This window comes from Nannobrachium achirus, assembly GCF_963921795.1.
Source record: "Nannobrachium achirus genome assembly, chromosome: 7".
In the NCBI taxonomy this organism is placed as follows: Eukaryota; Metazoa; Chordata; class Actinopteri; order Myctophiformes; family Myctophidae; genus Nannobrachium; species Nannobrachium achirus.
Window position 1 is genome coordinate 54,866,974 of NC_137816.1, and position 16,083 is coordinate 54,883,056.

Below are 16,083 nucleotides of genomic sequence, written 5' to 3' on the forward strand. Positions count from 1 at the left end.
AGAATCCCATTCCACTGTCACATGCCTTCTCTATTTGAAAGCCCTCATCAAACGTGGGGTGGACTTGGGCAAATATTGCGGCATGGTCATACTGGACCTCCAGAAAGGTAATTGACACCGTCAACTAGAAAGATGCGATTGGAAATTGTATCGTTGCCGTGATGCGAGTCAAACTTGCTAATGAATTCTATCTTACCATTTGAATTTTCCCCATTCAAATCCATGGGGAAAATGTAGGCCTACTCACTAAATACATTAATGGCCATATGGAGATTTCTGGGTCAGTCCTTTTCCCTTTTATGCCCATATATGGAGATCCCTGATGTCATCAATATTAAGCCCATATTTTGAAATGCCCATATGATGTCAGACGTCAGTCATCTCCATGTTTGGGAAAAGTTAATGGAGAAAATTAATTTGTGATTGTTGTGACCGAAGGTCGCAGTATACCATGAGAAATGTTGCAGCTTGTCCGTCCGTCCGTCCGTCCGTCCGTCCGTCCGTCCGTCCGTCCGTCCGTCCGTCCGTTAGTCAGTCAGTACACATTTGTATATATTATATGGGTATCCCTTTTATGCCCATATATGAAGATCCCTGATGTCATCGATATATATCACTGGCCAGATGGCAAAAGCATGGCCCATATCTGTGTGGCTGGTTCAGATAGGGATCTCAATGTATGGGCATAAAATATATTGTATGTATGTATATGGGTACATATCTATCTATAAATGCGACAAATCTCTGTCTGTTTGTTTGTAATCCGCGTATCTCGAGAACCGTTCGTCCCACCGGCTTCAGATTCGGCACGCGCGTTCCCCGCCGCCGCGCGGAGTGCAGTGCCAGGCCTCGACCCGACCCGACTCGCGGTTTTCCGAAACCGGCGCGAAACGTTCGGAATCTCCTTATGCGGAGCTGATTGTTGACATCAGGCTGTTCCGGAGGAAAACGGCGCAAGCGCTGAGTCATTGTGACATCACTTCATAAAAGGCTCTGACATCACGTACGCCACATGAGTCAACACAAAATCTCTGTGAATGTGTATGTATGTATGTAATCCGCGTATCTCGAGAACCCTTCTTCCCACCGGCACGCGCGTTCTCCAGATATGGGCATAAAGTCTGACATCAGAGTTTTCCGCAACCGGTACTGTGTGTGCAGAGATCTTCATATATGGGCATAAGTGGACAAAGACAAACAGATGGTCAAAACGGGTCCTATGACAACAGGTATATTGGGGTTTGCATTAAAGGGTGGGGCATTCATGGGGTTTGCATTAAAGGGTGGGGCATTCATTCCCTATTTCAAATTCGGCACGTGCGTTCCCCACCGCAGCAGGTAGTGCAGTGCTCGGCCTCAACCCGACCCGACCCACGATTTTTTGAAAAAGCGACAGAAATCTCATATATGGGCATAAAATGGACGCAGATAAACAGATATCTCCATATATGGCATATATGGGCATACAATGGATGCAGAATCACAAAGATCTCCATATACGGGCATAAAAGGGACACAGACAGACAGATACAGAGATCTCCATATATGGGCATAAAATGGATGCAGATAGACAGATATCTCCATATATGGGCATATATGGGCATAAAATGGACCCAGAACTATAACTGCAGTGATCTTGATTTGACATAGCCCAAGTGCGTGCCACGAAAACTGTGGGAGGAGTAGCGCTGCAAATTAAAGTTTATATCTGACGTGGATGGAAAGAATAAAGTCGGACAAGTACCATTGTCTGGTTGCCCCACATTATTAACTCTAGGAAAGATGCAATTTGAAATTGCAAGTGTGGTTGCCGTGACTATATTCTGCAGCAAGCTAACTGTCATGTGAAGCTCAACCAATACTCGAGCTAGCACCACCACTCAAATGTTTATCTAGTGAAAAGAAAGTTTCCCCAGAACGATAGTGTGTTGCCCTTCAGGAAACCACACTAACTAGAAAGATGCAAGCTAACTGTGATGTGAAGCTCGACCAATTGATTCCCTATTGATTCCCACTCCCATTGATTCCCTATTGATTCCCATTCCCATTGATTCCATCAATTTCCAATGGCAGCAGAAAAGTTTATCTATTGAAAAGAAAGTTTCCCCAGAAGTACACTAATAATAACTAGAAAGATGCAATTGGAAATTGCGAGTGTGGTTGCTGACTATATTCTACAGTAAGCTAACTGTCATGTGAAGCTCGACCAATTGATTCCCTATTGATTCCCACTCCCATTGATTCCCTATTGATTCCCTATCCCTGCCATTTCCAATGGCAGCATAAAAGTTACCCTAGTAATAAAAAGTTTCCCCAGGACTATAACAGCAGTGGAAATAGGGTTAAGGACTATTTTGTGTCATACACCTTTAAATGACATTTAAAAATAATACCTTATTAAATATTATGCGGCAGTGCTACAACGTGAGGTCATTAAAATACCGTACCGCCAGGGAAAAAAGAAATCACTGAATTCACTGACAATCCACTTATTTGCCGATGGCATGACGTGTGAATTTCTCAAATGGCACATCTGTAGTTCACATTGTCCTTAGCCATGTCGTCTGAGAAGGTCAACCATGTTGGTAGTCTCGGCTGCCAGTTCCCACCTGATGTTGTGCGGGAGTCCAGACTGTTCCAGACTGAACTGAATAACTGCTAGCTTACATAACGTCTTTAGACTAGGACTCAAGTCTAAGACATACAGGTCATCAGGTGTTTTGTCTCCTCCAAAGAAGATGATACGATCCCCCAACATGCAACAATGCATGCTATGCATTGGAGCTGGTCCTTTGCCCTTAGCCTTAACCTTCTTCCAGCAGAAGGTCTCTGGATTGAATTTCCACAGATCATTGAAATTCTGATGTCCACCATTAATTCCACCAAATATGTACAGCTCTCCATTGTACGTAAAGGCTGAATGTCGACTGCGTCCTTCTGGAAGAAGATGTGTAGAAGGTGTGTTCATCCAGCAGTTGGTCTCTGTGTCAAACACTCTGATGGTGTTCTTGAATTCCCCATTCACACTGTACAAGCTGTACCCCCAGCCTGCAAATACAAACATCTTTGTCCCGATGATGGTGGCAGAGTGACACCATGAAGTAGTTGGTGTAGTTCCTCTGGTGTTAATTAAAGACCAGACCATAGTGGTGGTGTCCAACTTGTAGATGTCATTAGTGAGTCCAGTCTGGATCGATCCTCCATGAATATACATGACTTTCCCCAAGACACAGGCTGAGTGGTTGTCCCTCCTCTCTGGAACAGTCCCAGAAACCCTTGGTTTGAACCATCTTTGGGTGTCCACATCAAATGTATAAAGCACATCACAGTAAGGCCACCCTCCCCAGACATAGACTATATCTTCAATCAGCACAGCTGTGTGGCCCCTGCGCCTGGAGGGAACCTCAAGGTGACATTCTCTTCCTGTTGTCACCGGGGTCAGCTTCCTCCAGCGCAGAGACGCTGTGTTGAAAATGTGCACATCAATCTGAGCTGTGTTGTCATCATAGGGCCCTCCGAAGGAGTACACCTTGTTCTCTACTGCTACAGCAGGATAACCGTTTGGTTGTTGTTCACCCTTCACATGTATCGTCCAGAAGAACATTTCTCAGACTGTAAATCACACTGGATCTGTTAAACCTTGTTCTGATAAACAAGGTAAACAAGATAAACAAAGTCCTGATGTGGGAGTTATCGCTTATATTGGTTCAGAGGCACAGACGTCACGCAAATGGTTGGCCAATCCACAAAGCCGATCAGTTGTGTTGCCCAATCAAGGAGGCCGATGGCGATGACTCATTGATCGTCCTTGTATGGCAAAACACAGTGTGTTCAGATACACATCAGACAGTGTGTTCAACATTCCATTAGCTCCGCCCCCTCTCCTCCCAGCCCCTCCCTTCCCCTCTCTTTCTCCCCCTGGATGGCGGAGCAGAGACGATGATTGACAGTCAAAATCCCTTAACAGCGACACTTATAGGCAACTAGTTTTCATTTCAACCTAAAAGCCCTCAGAAGTCAGAACACAAAGAAAGGGAATAAAACTGCCATGGTTCACTGGAGTGAATTATTCTAAGATAAACTTTATTTGTGAATGAGAATCAATAGGAAATCAATGGGAATGGGAATCAATAGGGAATCAATGGGAGGAATCAGTTGGTCGAGCTTCACATGACAGTTAGCTTGCTGCAGAATATAGTCACAATTGCAATTTCCAATTGCATCCTTTCTAGTAATAATCTATCTATAAATGCGAGAAATCTCTGTCTGTCTGCGTGTGTGTCTGTCTGTAATCCGCGTATCTCAAGAACCGTTCGTCCCACCGGCTTCAGATTCGGCACGCGCGTTCCCCGCCGCGGCACGGAGTGCAGTGCCGCGCCTCGACCCGACCCGGCGCGCGGTTTTCCCGAACCGGCGCGAAACGTTCGGAATCTCCTTATGCGGGGTTGATTGTTGACATCAGGCTGTTTCTGAGGAAATCGGCGAAAGCTCTGACTCATTGTGACATCACTTCATAAAAGGCTCTGACATCACGTACGCCACATGAGTCAACAAAAAATCTCTGTGAGTGTGTATGTATGTAGGTAATCCGCGTATCTCGAGAACCGTTCGTCCCACGGGCACGCGCGTTCTCCATATATGGGCATAATTGGGGTTTGCATTAAAGGGTGGGGCATTCATGGGTTTGCACCGCAGCAGGTAGTGCAGTGCTCGGCCTCGACCCGACCCGATACACGATTTTCTGGAACCAGCACGAAAGGTTCGGATTCTGATGTCTGACATCAGGATTTTCCGGAACTGGCACTGTGTCTGCATAGATCTCCATATATGGGGATAAAATGGACGTTCTCCATACATGGGCATAATTGGGGTTTGCATTAAAGGGTGGGGCATTCATGGGTTTGCACCGCAGCAGGTAGTGCAGTGCTCGGCCTCGACCCGACCCGATACACGATTTTCTGGAACCAGCACGAAAGGTTCGGATTCTGATGTCTGACATCAGGATTTTCCGGAACTGGCACTGTGTCTGCATAGATCTCCATATATGGGCATAAAATGGATGCAGACAGACAGATACAGATATCTCCATATATGGGCATAAATGGACACAGGCAAACAGATGGTCAAAGATCTCCATATATGGGCATAAAGTGGATACCTGTTGTCATAGGACCCGTTTTGACCATCTGTTTGAAAAAGCGACAGAGATCTCATATATGGGCATAAAATGGACGCAGATAAACAGATATCTCCATATGTGGCATATATGGGCATACAATGGACGCAGAATCACAAAGATCTCCATATACGGGCATAAAAGGGACACAGACAGATACAGAGATCTCCATATATGGGCATAAAATGGACGCAGATAGACAGATATCTCCATATATGGGCATATATGGGCATAAAATGGACCCAGAACTATAACTGCAGTGATCTCCATATATGGACATAAAATGGACGCCGACAGACAGACAGATACAGATATCTCCATATATGGGCATAAATGGACACAGGCAGACAGATGGTCAAAACGGGTCCTATGAAAACAGGTATAATGGGGTTTGCATTAAAGGGCGGGGCATTCATTCCCTATTTACATTGTTCCGAGTTGGCCAGGTCGCCGACTAGACGCTGGGCCGCCCGGCTTCTAGTAACTAGAAAGATGCAATTGGAAATTGCGAGTGTGGTTGCTGACGGTTGCTGACTATATTCACAGTAAGCTAAAAAAAAGTCATGTGAAGCTCGACCAATTGATTCCCTATTGATTCCCACTCCCATTGATTCCCTACTGATTCCCACTCCCATTGATATCCCTGCCATTTCCAATGGCAGTGGAAAAGTTACCCTAGTAATCAATAAAGTTACCCTAGTAATAAATAAAGTTTCCCCAGGACTATAATGTGTTGCCCTGTTGGGCAACCACACTAATTATGATTGATAAATTAAATGCAATCAACCTTGATGAGCTGGATGCAATCTTACCTGGAGGGGAGAGAACAGGTGGTGGAGGTGAACGGAACCCTGTCCCAGCAATCCCAGTAAGCTGTGGCGTTCCCCAAGGGAGCATACTAGGGCCTCTATTGTTTCTAATATGTGTAAACGACAGGTCATCTGCTTGTGACTGCAATCTGTTCCTGTTCACAGATGATTCGGCTCTCCTTGTCTTGGACAGGGACAAATTACAGGTTGAAAAGGCCCTTAGCTCTGAACTCTTTGGGTCAAATCCCAACCTCAGCTAGGTCAATAACTTCACAGTCAAAGTGGGTGACAATATAATCATAAGAAAATAAGAAATTACCAAATCTTTCCAGTGACAAAATGACTACTACGGTAATCAAAAAAATCAACCAAAGAACTTGTTTTTTTACAGAGGATCGCCCCACTGGTCAATAAAAATACTTTGAAGACTCTAGCAAGAGCACTCATTCAACCTCACTTTGACGATGTAGTCCACATATGGTATCGCAGCTCCTCAAAGGCATTAAAAACAAGGCTCCAAACAGCCCAAAACACACTATTAGGCTTCTGCTTAACCTTCCCCCCCCCCCCCCCCGACCTTCCCCCCCCCCCATAAAATTAATAAAAAATATTATTAAAAAATATATATATAAAAAAAAAATCACACATTTTAAAATAGTTATAATAAAAACAATATTCAAGTAGGCCTATATTCAATGTAAGGGACAGGTCGAAAATGCCATGACCCCTCCTAAAATCTAAGTTTATGCCTAACTATAACCTCAAAGTGAGAAAATAAAATGAAAATTTTGGAATTTGGCTGCCATAAATAAAATTCGAACCAGTGAACCAGCAGGAACATTAGACTGAGAGTCAAATGACAAACTATGGGTTGCATACTATATCTACTGTAAAAAAGGCTGTGAGATATTCGTGTAATGCTTGGAGAATCAAATGGGAAAATCCCAGTTGTCCAACGTCTTTTAGCATGAGGGAAAGTATATAGGCCTACCCAGTACAGGGAATTACTTGATATAGTCATAGACTACAGAGCAGTGGTGTAAAGTAACTAAGTACTGTACTTAAGTACAGTTTTGGTATTTCTACTTTACATGAGTATTTCCAATTTTCAATACTTTCACTTCTACTCCACTACATCTCGGATCCAAATATTGTACTTTTAATCCACTACATTTATTTGTAAACTTTTGTTACTAGTTACAATTTGAAGATATAAATTATGACATTATAAAACATAGGCTACATTAACCAATTTAGCCCTATTTTATACCTTGGCTATTTGAAAATAGAAGATCTACAAGCTCACAATGTGTCATGATGGACACATTGTGAGCTTGTAGATCTGCTATTTTCAAACGTGTTGTACTTTAACTTTGATGCCAATACTTTCATACTTTTACTCAAGTACATTTTGAACAGCCTATTGCCTGTAAGTATTGATACTTTTACTTAAGTAAAGAATGTAAGTACTTTTTCCACCACTGCAACAGAGAAAACAAAGTTACACACATGTAGACAATGACAATCATACAGCAAAATCAGTGCCAATGTGCATTTTCCATCATTAAACTCCAGCCCCAGCTCCAGCTGACTGCATGGTGTTGAAAACTACTCGGTCAAATCCAAGCAACACTCTAGTGAATTTCAGAGGACAGTTGACAGTAGCCTAGCTTTCAGGTAGAGGTGATGGCCATGAGAACAAAAGGCAAGCCGAAATTAATTTACATCTCAATGAAGGACTTGATTAGTTGACAAGTGGTCGCCTTCCCCCGCATACCAGTGAATGGGCAAGGAACTGGTTGAGCAACATTATGTCGGTAAGCTGGGCTTTTGGGGGGGGGGTTATTTGTATTGTTAGACAGGATCAAAAATAAATAAAAGGCGAGCGCCTTTTCGCCTTAATGAGCCGGGTGTCCCTGGCACAGAACACTTTCAGATGGGGGGGTCCGCAGTAGAGTTCTCAAGTTCTATCTGAACCCGACTCTACCGGACGCGACATTTTCAGGCCGGGTAGGGCCTAAAATCTATGCTAATTAGTCGGGTCGGGCCGGGCCTCTGGCTCAGTGAAAAAGGTTAATATATATATATATATTTTTTTTTTTTATTATTTATGACTTTTACTCTGTGATAGTTCTAAAATTCTTCCCGAACTACTCTACCCGACCAGACATTTTCGGGCCGGGTAGGGCCTAAAATGTATGCTATTAGTCGGGCCAGTTAGGGCCGGGCCTTAAATTTCAGGCCCGTTGAGAACTCTAGTCCACAGCCAAATATATATCAAAAAGTCTGAGAACTACTGTAAGAAAGTCATTTGTAGAATCAGCCTCGGGTCTTAATGGGTTAATGTGTCTCACGGAACCAAGCCACTGTTTTAGGACATTCATTAAAAGCGTTCTTATACTTTTTGTATTTGGTTTCGTACTGCCAATGTAAAACAGAGACGTATAGGATCTTCATTGTGGCTGGTAGGACAAGAAAGAGGTAAAACAGAAGTGTCTGGACGTGATATTTGAGGAACACGTTATCATGAAAGTCATAGCCAAGCCAAACACAGTCAACCCCCTTTTCATTGAATTTGAAGTATTGCCCCCAGGAAGGAATTTTTAATTTACTAGACTAGGACTAGAATAGGAACAATGTTATTCCCCATACTATTAGTCTAATAGGGGCAGCATGATGTAAGTGATTGCAACAAAGTTCTAATATTTTACTGTCTTGTGTTGCAGAGTGTGTTGTTGATGATATCGATGAGTGGTCGGAGGAATCAACAGGCTGAGTTTTTCTGTAAGTTTATGTATTTATGTGCTCACAAATGCAATGCAACAAAATGTAATACATATAAGTATGGTGATGAAATCTCACAGATCTTTACAGCATGGCCAAAGAGGGACGAAAACATTATCTTCTGCCCAGGCCTTTGTCCAACATATATAATGAAACTATCCCTCAAGGTATTCCCATGGCAAACACTTAACTTTTAAATGAATGCTGCAATACTAATCCTGGTACAAAAAAAATCACACCTAGTGTGATGTGAGCCGTGCTATTTATGAGATAAATTTAATTAAGCATCCCGCTGGCCAATCACAGCGCGTCCTGCAAAGCTTGGCCAATGGGATCCTGGGCATAAAAAAAACTTTGAGCAGTTTGTGACAAGATGTAGGCCATAACTAGGCCAGATGTAGGCCACGCTTCAGAGCCCGGACATTTTTGGGGGGCCGGAGATTTTCTGGGAACCGGACAAAGCCAGATGTTGGAGCTTTGCTGGGGCACCCTCAGTTGCAAGTTGTGCCCACTCAGTTTATATTCTATGTAAATCAAAAACACCACAAATATTGGCTGAATATTATTAAATCTGTGAAACAGATTTTATTAAAGACGTGCGATTGTGCTGAGACATTCAGGCTACCTAGGCGACCTATTTGCCTATTGGCTGTCCCCATGTCACATGGTAACCGAGCTAGTTTCATGATTGGGAGCGGCCTTGCGCTGTTCTGGCGCTGTTCTTCTTCTCGAGTTTGGAAAAAAAGGATCCGTTCCGTTTGTCACATTGTTATGATCGTAAAACTATCTAGTTTTAACGTTCAGAACGTTTTCTTTTTGAACAATAAAAACATTGACAGCCAGGGGGGAAAAAATCCATGAAGGACACGGAGTGCAATCGTTCACTCGCCGTTGGAAAATTGACATATATTAGACTATTCTGGATGTGTGGCTAACGGCTAACGCTAACGTTAGCTAGCGCTAGCTGCAGGCTAACGCTAGCTAGCGCTAGCTGCAGGCTAACGCAGGCATGTTATACACAATTACTCATGGAATAAAACGGCGACCCAACTCGGAATGCAATCGTTCACTCGCCGTTGGAAAATTTACTTAGACTATTCTGGATGTGTGGCTAACGGCTAACGCTAATGTTAGCTAGCGCTAGCTGCAGGCTAACGCTAGCTAGCGCTAGCTGCAGGCTAACGCACGAGTCACGGTGTGTAATAAATTCACTTCAACCTCGTGTTGAGCAGTTAAACCTATTTGCTACGTACGTCTACAAAAACGTTCATATTTCAAAGATAAAGTGCTTACTGAAGTCTCACAGATGTCACAGTATGGTACGCTCAAGCAGAATTACCTGTATCTTTCGTATTGTTTAATAAACAGCATTTTAATCCGTCGTTTAATCAGACGTCATTTTCTGTTGTTTTTCAGCCATGCGACCCCATCGGTTGCGAGGTGTACTGCACTTAGATACATTAATACCTTTTGAAGGAAACGACGACCGATCGGATTAAAATGCTCCTCTTTAAATAATACGATCATTACGGGACATTCTGCTGGAGCGTACCCTATGGTGACATCCGTGAGCCTTCACTAAGCAATTGATCTTTGTAATCTGACCGTTTGTGTAGACGTACGTAGCAAATTGGTTAAACTGCTCAACAGCAGATTGTGTTGAATTCACGGTTGGCGCAGCGTAGCGTCTTTACATTTAGCCCAATAATGCTAATCTACATCAATAACTAAAGTTTAAAACATACATAAACCACTTTAGCCCTATGTTATACCAAGGCTATTTGAAAATAGCCGATCTACAAGCTCACAACGCATTGCGGTGCGACGCGTTGTGAGCTTGTAGATCTGCTATTTTCAAACATTTTGTACTTTTACTTTTGGTACTTTAAGTACATTTGGATACCAATACTTTTGTACTTTTACTCAAGTACATTTTTAATTCTGGACTTTTACTTGTAACAGAGTGATTCTACATTGCAGAATTGATACTTTTACTTAATTATAAAAATGTAGGTACTTTTTCCACCACTGTGTAAACGTTTGTGTTCTCATGCCAATAAAGCTTCTTTGAATTGAAGATTGAATTGAAGATTGCTCCCCATGTGGCGGAGTACACAATAATGGTAAATAAAGTAGCTTACTCTAAAATAATCCATCCATCCATCCATCCATCTTCAACCGCTTATCCAGCATCGGGTCACTGGGGTAACAGTTCCAACTGAGATTTCTAGAGTTCCTTAATAATAATAATTAAAATAAACAATACTAATGATTATAATTGCGACCGTCAGGTCGCAGTTACTATGAAATGTCACGTCACATCACACTTTTTTGCCCCTATCCATGTGAAATTTTCCACACACAATCCTTGTCTGCCAATCCACAACCTCCACCCTTCCAGGGACCCCCGCAGCTCCAGGGACCCCCGCCAAATTTTTTAAAACACATTTTTGAATACTGCTCCTACAGTTTTTGCCCTAAAATCACACAAATCGCTACACAGTATGTCTACACTTATCTCATCGACATGGATCTGTCCCATATAGCGCCACCATCAGGTCGATTTTTTAACACATTTTTGGACCTAAACTTTTTTTTTTTTTCAATTTTTTTTTTCAAACTTTTTTTTTTTTCAAAAAAATTTTTTTTTCAAACTTTTTTTACACTAACGTCAACACACCAATCCACAGATTTTATATTGACTGTGTGTCAATTCTTGTTGAAACACAGTTGCCCCCTATAATAATTATCGGATTATTACCCCCGTCTAATCCACAATTTAAAATCACCTAAACCACAGCGCAGTAGCAGCGGCTGTTATTTCAGCTCCCAAAAACTGGCATCTGTTGTAGGTATTACAGATAATAAAAAGAATGTTCATTATTACTAGCCTATATAAAAAATATGCGACCCCTCACAATTTTCAACAGCCCCCTTAGTCATTTCATCCTGCAGCCGGCACTGCTTGGCTCCTTCCAGTAGCACCCCTCAGAAATATTAGCAAGTACAATGTTGGTGTATCTTAAAAGCCCTGATACACCAAGCTGAATATGACCATCTTGATTATTACAGGCTATGTTGGGAGAGAGATTTGGTGCTGTTCAGTTTGCTAAATTAGCTCCAGATAGACAGACACACACACACACACACACACACACACACACACACACACACACACACACACACACACACACACACACACACACACACACACACACACACACACACACACACACACAGTATACCGTATACCGTATGCCTAGGCCTAGTACAGTTGACACAATGGCACGCATAATCCCTGCAATGTTACACAGACATGCATATCTGCTGTGGGCACCCCCCTCACCCATGTCCCATTCAGGTTTGAATTGGTTTAGTTGTGAATGAAAGAGTGCTCCAAAAGAAAGCCATTGGCATCACTTTCGGCTGAAGAGCAGCAATCCTCTGGTCAGTATTTGTGACTGCATCTGCACTGCCCTTGTGTACAGTCTGGTACCTGGCGTCTTGATCATCTCCATTATTGTTAAACATCTTCATTACTTAATTTACAACAAGTCTACACAATTAGAGTACACAACTGTTTTATCTCTCCTATGGTACCACATCAATACAGCATGGAATTGTGGACAAAATCGTATCCAACGACAACCAAATATTCTAAGGGTTGGGTCGGAGAGTCTAAATCTCATCAAGCGGTGGCTCAAGTGCTGAATAAATAATGGTCCTTGATATGAGAAAGGTTGAAAACCACTGAACTAAAACGAAGGGGAGCCATTTAGGGATGGGATGATAAGCGATATTATAGATTATCGTGATAAAAAAACAGTCATGATAATCGTATCGTGGAGATTTAATTTATTGTGATATCGTCCTCCGTCATGCACTGGGATCAATTTGCCTTTTATTTGCCAAGCTGCATATCCGATACCATTTAAACCCTCTATAATTGGTAAAAGGTACTTATAATATACATACTTTTTTTCACTCTCTATCAAATGTCTTTGCCAAAAAATAGCCGATCTACAAGCTCAGTCACAAATAGCTCTTCATCACCACGGCAAAGGAGCAAATATAATGTCAGCATTCCACCTCATGGTTCAGCAGGCAAAAGCGTCACAACTGCCAGCCATAAGACACTGTAACACTGACTCAGCAAACCTATAGTGCAACAAAGTCCAAACCACCCTGGTTCTGCACGAAATGAACACCGGGGAAGTCTCTGTCCATTCATCCATATAGCTACTGCCCCTAGCCAGAAGGGCCGCAGCAAAGCAGAAGGCGTGTGGAGGAATAGAGCACACACATGGGACGACATGAAAATGTCATATCACGATTATTGTGACAAAATAAATCGTGATGTACGATATTATCGCGATAATCAAAATCCATTATCCTGGGGCAGAACATTTGCCAAAAAATAGCAGATCTACAAGCTCACAACGTGTCACGTTGCAACGCGTTGTGAGCTTGTAGATTAGCTATTTTTTTGGCAAAGACATTTGATAGAGAGTGATAAAAAGACTGCAGCTCGGCAAATAAAATGTGAATTGATCCCAGTGCATGACGGAGGACGATATCACGATACATTAAATCTCCACGATATGATAATCCTGACTGTTTTTTTTATCACGATAAACGATAATATGGATTATCGTCCCATCCCTAGCACAGAGGCTGGACTATATTATTCCTGATGTTCGGGAATGTACTTTGCCCCAGAGGTCCGAGTGTGGGTATTACCCCTATGAGGGGGTGTCACCTAAGCTTTGCAGCGAATCGATGTACTGTACTGTGTGTGCTAGACCAGTGGTTCTTTTTTTTTTTTTTTTTGAATAATATGTTTATTAATTTTTCAAACATACATTTTTTGGACAACAACACACTATACAACACACAACACTATACAAGAAAAGGAAAAATAGACAAACAAACTGAAACAACAAAAACAAAAGAATAAACATAACAAGCTCAGGCAATAAGATTAATACAGATGAGCGAAGCACACAATCCCCAGCCCCCCCACGACCCCCTCAGAATGGAGAAGGCAGGCACCCGAACCAGATCGGAACTAGATTCACTGAGCACAGTTCAGCACCAGTCAAGAAACTTCAAGACAAGCGAAACAGCGACAGATAGAAGTCAAGGCCGACATGGGAACCCTTTAAGCACAACAGCAGACAGTGTGGGCCCGATAGTGGTTCTTTTTAAGCTGGGCCACCAGCTTCGGTAATCAGCTCATTTTCTTAGACGACCATTGATTACCTCTTCTGGATAGGCTATTCATGTCACATGGTAGAGCTAAGGGCCAATCGCAGGACAGTACCCCTCCTCCAGGCTATGGGGGAAATTAGCAGTGTTGGAAAAAGTACTCAAATGTTTTACTTAAGTAAAAGTATCGTAAGAGTATCAATACTGCACTGTAGATGTACTCAGTTATAAGTAAAAGTCCAGAATTCTAAATGTACTTGAGTAAAAGTATGAAAGTATTGTCATCAAAATGTACTTAAAGTAGCAAAAGTACAGATGAGACACGTTGTGAGCTTGTAGATCGGCTATTTTCAAAAAGCCTAGGTATGAATTAGGACGGCCGAGTGAGACACACGATCTAATTATCTGCTACAGCTCTCAGCTGCGAGTGCGCACTGCCTGTACAAGTGTGTATGCTTCTACTTGTCGGGTGTCACGCAGCCAATATCAAAGGATGCGCGCTGCCCCGGTGCCTGGCTGTCTGACCTGAGAATGAACTGGGATGATGTATGGGGTTATATTTAGGACAAAACAAATTCGTATTCGTACTTTGCCTTTTTTTTTTACTCGTAAACATTTTTACCAAAAAAACTATACGTAAACAAATTAATTGGAAAAAAAAAAATATCCGTAAAAAAAAAAAAAAGTATGAATGTTTTTGGGGAAGCTGCAGTGATTATAATGCCAAAACAAAAAAACAAGACAAAATACGAATATTTTCTTACTGATTTACGAGTTGTTTTGTTGGTTACTTCATCACGAATGCTTTCATCATCTCACGCACACGAATCTGTATGACGCACACGAATGCATGCATGGAATGAATACGGCCAATAATCACGTGATCGGCAGAGAGCCAATGGGGGTGCGGCCTTTCCACTAGCCAATCATAATTCTCCATTGTTGGCAGCGGTTGCCATGTCTGGTAAAAGTGAGTAATCTGTTGTTTATGTTCCTAACATAATATGCCCTATATAAAACCTATATCCACACGATATTTGTTTTTAAACTATTGACTAAATTGACTAATCAATCATTTTTATACATTAAATAAAATAGAAATGCATATATTATTAATACACACGATAAAAGCACTGATAAAGGTCACTTACAGATGCTGCAAATCAAAACTAGACAATTAACCTTACCTCCGGCCCTGACCTTTTTACTGTAAATACAATATTTATTGTTTCTTATTTTTTTCTTATGATTGATGATACAATGTGCACAATAGCCTAATGTTTTTTATTATTCTGTCATTTAATGTTGTAGGAATTGATAGATAGGCTACCCCAGTGTAAAAAAACACCCCAAAATCTTTTTTATTTCTCTTTTTAGTTGACCTTGTATCACTGAACTGTAGCTGTCTTGTACTTTTCTTTTTAATACTTTTAGTATAGATCTTGATTGCCCAATAGTTAGAGGGGGGAGGGGCGGGCGCGGATGTGCGGTCTCGGTACTTCCGGTTCATCCACAGACTGCGTCGTGCTGTTAATTTTCTCCGTTAGATAAAAATGCTTTCTTTTCACCTTTTTCTACTTTTATCACTTCTCAAAATACGTTTTATTTGGATGCTTCATCTTTTTACCGTTCATTTTTTTTGTTAGTGTTGTCATCGGTTTTTATTTATAAAGGGAAACAAGATATGTATGCTAGTCTTCACACAGCAGAGCAGACAGAGAGAGGTAAGATAAACGCTATTATTATCATAGAATACAGCAATCTATCTAATAAAACGTTTGTTAATTGTGCTTAGCAGTAGTGTATTTTAGTGTTTGGGCCGGGGTCTTGTATGTAAAGAAAGTTTAATATTAACGCTAGCCTCATTAGCATCTTAGCTCCGTCTATAATAGGCTACATCATCAGCTATAGACTGTTGGTTCTCTAAGTGGGGTCCGGGGACCCCCAGGGAGTTCCAGGGGGTCCCCAGCTAAATTATAGTTAGGAACCAAATGGACCCTTAGGGGTATGTAACTGTACAAATCATTTGGTTCCATGTGTACACTCTTGAGTTATGCTAACGTATGATTTTACAATATAAGTTGGGGTCTCAGAGATACAAATGGT